The sequence below is a fragment of the Amborella trichopoda genome, chromosome 8 (genome assembly GCF_054954075.1).
Source record: "Amborella trichopoda isolate Santa Cruz 75 chromosome 8, AtrichopodaSantaCruz75HAP2 v2.0, whole genome shotgun sequence".
NCBI classification, from domain to species: Eukaryota; Viridiplantae; Streptophyta; class Magnoliopsida; order Amborellales; family Amborellaceae; genus Amborella; species Amborella trichopoda.
Window position 1 is genome coordinate 7142587 of NC_142343.1, and position 5136 is coordinate 7147722.

Here is a 5136-nt window from a genome sequence, read left to right on the forward strand (position 1 = left end):
CAAGATAAAGAGTGGAAGAGCTTATTCATTAAGGTGCGAAAAGCCGCTAGGGTGATTATGAGTCCAAATGGAAATTTATAGGAGACATAGCTTGTAATGTCAGTGGTCTTTAGCTTGTTACCATGGTAGTATCCCAATTGACAGCCTTGAGACTTCTGATATTGATTTCTTGACATGGCTCTAAGTGGTTTAGGTGCAAGTTATCATTGATATAGGAATCTAGATTCCAAGGCGTTAAAACTCAACCCCATAAAAATACAGATCTGTATTGCCATGGGGATTGAAATTCGATTCCAAACTGATATGAATCTCGATTCTAAACTTGTATCAATCTCAATTCCAAAGATTTTAGAATCTCGATTCCATATATAAAGAATTCTTAATTCCATATGGTTCGACTCGAAATAGGTGAAATGCTCGATTCCAAAGAGGTTAAAATCTCGATTCCATATTTGTAGAGATCGCGATGCCATTTGGGGCGAATCTTAATTCCGGAAAATGCAACATTCATGACCGATCTGTTAAAGAAGAATGGCAGGTGGAATTGGATAAGGGTGCGGTTTGTATAGAGCCGAGGCTCTAAACAATCAACTTAGAGCCTACCTTCAAATAGTGTCGAGAAATATGGTTTTCATACTGAAAATTTTTGTGATACTTTAAAATATATTTTCATAACTAATTATAAAATTTAAAGTTTAAAAAATAGTGTATATTGAGTAGATCTATGAGAACATAGAAAATCTTGAAAATTGACGGTCCAAAAATACGTTACAAGTACACTATTTTCAAAATTTGAAATCCACTTTTTTCTCATGTCAATGCATACTGATGTCAAGAAGATCAATTTGATAACATTCGGGCATCAAAACAACATCTCCTAGTGAAAATTTTGATGTAGGCTCTAATTTGATTATTTAGATCCTAGGTTGTATATAAACTTTTCCCATTGGATAAAGAAAGCAAGCAGCAACAAACTAGAATTCATGGCGTCTGTTTGCCAACTCCAAGGGCTGGTTCGTGACAAGGTAAAAAAGGAAGGACCGTAGCATGAGCTCTTGTCAAAGGATTCAGTTGAGGTGGTACTTAAGGGAAAAACTTGATGGTTCGAATCATGGAGTGGATGTATGTGCCTAAGAAGTTGATCAGGGAGTGTCATGAAGAAAGTGCAACATGCCCAATTAGTTGTCAGAGAATGTTAGACCCAACTAATTTGTGAGGTATCCCTACAAAACTTTGTACATATATTATACATAGTCTGGTATTTTTTATCATAATTGTCTAGAAGGTTCTAAATTCATCATAATTGTCTAGAAAGTTCTAGAAAAATCTAGAGAAGTCAAAGGAAGTCCAAAAAGACTTAATGATTTATCCTCAGGAAGACATTGTAGAAGAAGATCTTTCTTGAATGACTAGAGTTTTCCTGGCTTTTGGATTATCATCACTTGTACAAATCTAGACCATTCATTGTAAATCAAATTGCCGACACCAGGAAGAAGACATTTTATATGCGGGGTAACTCAGAGAGTTATAAGCATTTGCGGATTAGTGAATACAAGTTTTTCTTCATCTATTGTGTACCTCTCTCTCCCATGTGTGTTGGTTGGCTCTGATGCTCATGGCTACTCTTTGATGCGGGAAGATAGACTCATCCTCAAGGAGTAACTATCATGTCGGAGTCCGTCAAAACACAGAGTTTCATTGAAGGCGAGGCGAACTTTTAAAACTCCCCAACCATCAAAATAAAATAATACTCACAGCTGCAGAAAAGCCAAGGAAAAACCACTAAGTCCAGGAGCTTTATACCCACCAAAGAGAAAACTATCTCTTCTATATCACTTTCACAGAGAAGAAGTTCTAAATGATCTGGATTTGTTAGAGGGAACGTTTTAAATGGTACACGTCTAAGGTTAATTTTTGGCCTCTGCTCATCGGTGAACGCTTCATTGGAAAAATTAATAATAGCTTTTTTCCAAACCTCCTCATCATCTAACTCCACCATGATTATGTAATCCATTAAAACTATTCATTGCCCTTCTAGCATTTATAATAGAGTGAAAAAAAATTTGTATTTAGGCCCCTCATTTTTTAGCTCATTGTACTTCTAGCATTTATAATAGAGTGAAAAAAAATTTGTATTTAGGCCCCTCATTTTTTAGCTATTTTGCTATTGATCTTTGTCTCCAATAAATCCCCTCAATTTTTAAATACTTGTGTATCGGAATGTAGTTCTAAACCCTGATGGTTATTCAGGGCTATATTCTCTTTTGTTCCGATCTATCAGGTTCCTGGCATTTCCTAAGAAGAGTCTTGATACAATTTTTTGGAGAAAATATTTACTATTCCTCTTCTATTGAATCGGCTTATGTTTCAAATTAAAAGTTTTTTGACACTCTGAAACCAAAATATCCATGAATCTGTGTGTTAGACCAGCAACTTTGAACAATATCATCTCCTCCATATATCCGAGGCTTTCTCTCTCTAGGATAGAATCCCTGGTTTCAATTTTCCTTAACTATATTGAATGAAGGCTGAGAGGAGTTTGTACAAGGCTGATGCCCTAAACAATTAAAGTAAGACGCACCTTCAAGTAGTGCCAAAACATGTTGTTTCAATATAAAAAAAGCTTTATGATGGCCTAAAAATTTATTTTTATCTCTAGTTAAAAAATTTAAAGAATAAAAAATTGTGCCGAATAAGCAGATTTATGAACACTTGAAAATCTTGAAAATTGACGGTCTAAATAATACATTAAAAGATACACTATTTTCAAGACTTGAAATCTATTTTCTCTCATGTCCATGCATCTTGAGATCGAGATGATCAAATTGAGGGTTTTTTATCATCTAAGCAACCTCTTTTAGTGAATTTTTGATGTGCGCTTTAATTTGATTGTTTAAGCCCTTATATAAACTTTTTCCTTTATAAAAAAGAAGTAAGGTATATAAGATTTTGAACAGACAACTAAGATTTAATGATCAAATTGGGTTTGTGTAGACAAAATTATCATCTCTCGAGGTCCCCATGTGGTGAGACTGCACCGAGCTAAAATCAGGCCGCATGTGGCTATGGTTTAACCGAATGTGTCTGTGCTAAACTTGCATGCAGCAATATTCAGCAGCAAGGGGGCATGATATATCCGCATATGGAGAACTGTTAGCCACAAGCAGTCTAGCCTGCAATTATATTTGGCATGTTGCTAACCATAACTCTGATTGAGACAAAACTTGGATTGTTGGAAAGCTCTTCAAGTGACAAACAGTCTAGCTTACTCCAATTTTTAGCGTAACCGTCCATGTTCAGTTCCATTCGGATACAGTTTAACAGGTTTTTTATAGGTATTTGAGTATTTGAAATGCTGACAGTCTGCTTTATATCGCATGTTTGCCGCCTGATTGATCGGTGATTAGGCTCATGTAGCTTGTGGATCATCGGAGTTCTTGATGTCCATCCCCAAGCCTTTGTCTCATTTTTGAGTGTGGGTGCGGCCAATTTTGCCCGTTCCCACGGGTTTGTGCCATGTTTGGGTTGGCATGCAGCTGGCCTCTATCTTGACATTGTATTTAGGTTGTACTTTATTTCTGGATGATCCAAAAATGCACCAAAACATTATCCTCGTATGTTTTTCTTGTGTCTCTTTGATTGTCAACTCATATTTCAGAAACTTTATAAATTCAGTATTTTTTATTGTTTGGCAAACAATTTCATCAAACGACTTACCATGCATGCATACCTAATATTTACCCTGTTCCTAATAAATTAAAAAACCGGTTTTTCATGGCGATTTTATCAAATACCTTACAGGCATGTTGTAAATTTAAAGTGAGCTTTAAAGCCACATATATCTCTCTTCTCTTTATTACAAGTAGAGGGTAGGCACTGAAAATGGACCGTCTTACAGATGTTAACTAACGGTTATGATCAATCCAAGAATTACATGCCTAATGAAAAGACCCCGGGATCGGACTCAAACTCAGCTCTAAAGCATATCTATCTAATTGTAACAAAGAACAACTGCAAACAATACCCATGAATAAAAAACAGAGCAAGGAACCCAACACAGAGAGAAATGTTAGGAAAAATACAGAGGAAATGGAGCTTGTAATTGGGCAAAATTGTGATTTGGCTGACACCCACAAAATAAATCACAAAAAGGACGAATACCCTCCACCAAAACAAGAAGCTACAAATAAAAATTACCAGAAATTTTTTATGAATCTTCACTAGATCTTCAAAATATCCTCAAATCAACGCCATAGTTGAACTACACACCAATTACCAAGCAAATAAAGACCCCCACTTTCACAAACCCATTAGAGGGGTTTCAACAAAAGAGCAGCAAGGATTCATGGGCTTGTGTATCAAATAAGTGGAGAAAAAAACAAATAAAAAAGCACTAGAAGCTGCAGAGGAAAAAAAAAACTAGGACTTACAGAGCGAGAAAACACGAGAGCAATTGAGAAATTGTTACCTGGAGATCGACAGAGAGTAGATAGAAAACATAGAGGGATGCTTAGACTCCTGATGATGATGATGTCCATGCTCTGAGCTATTGGGTCCGGTGTGAGGCGACTTGGGGATATTAATTTAAAAAAAAAATAAAAATAAAAAATTTCAAAAAATAAAGAATTCACTTGTGATATTTTTTTGTTATGCTCTAATAGGAACAAACTCCATATTTGCTCGCTTACGTAAAATACACGCTTAGGACGATTTTTAAAGAAAAGTAAACAATAAGATTAGGGAAAGGTTTCTATACTTCCCTTACTGGATAGAATATTTATGCTTTCCCTACCATCCAGCCGTGCAATTTCGATCAAGAGAGCCACTCGTCGTTTGATCTTAAATCCGATGTCTCAAAGTATTTTATTTTTAGTTATTTTTATACAAATTATATGAGTATGAAATTTAGTATGTATGAGTATGAAATTTGGTACGTGCCATGTTCTCATTGGAACGCACATATAAAAATATTAAAAATAATTTTTCTATAAAATATAATGACCAAAATGCTCATTAAACTTTCAAAGGTATTTTGGTCATTTTATTTTATTAAAAATATTATTTTTATATTTTTTGCTAGTACAAATTTAATTGATGATTGGACATGCAAAATTTGGTGTCAAAATACTTTATAGA

The 5136-nt window shown here is 35.0% G+C and overlaps 1 long non-coding RNA gene across 1 annotated transcript; it reads right to left on the reverse strand.

Moving 5' to 3' along the window:
• Positions 1–1364: 1364 nt before the first annotated feature.
• Positions 1365–4895, reverse strand: LOC148780751 (uncharacterized). Its single transcript, XR_016039759.1, has 2 exons — positions 4469–4895; positions 1365–1757 (listed from the first exon to the last, which is right to left on the reverse strand). It is a non-coding gene; the product is annotated as an uncharacterized LOC148780751 (long non-coding RNA).
• Between the last annotated feature and the right edge of the window lie 241 nt (positions 4896–5136).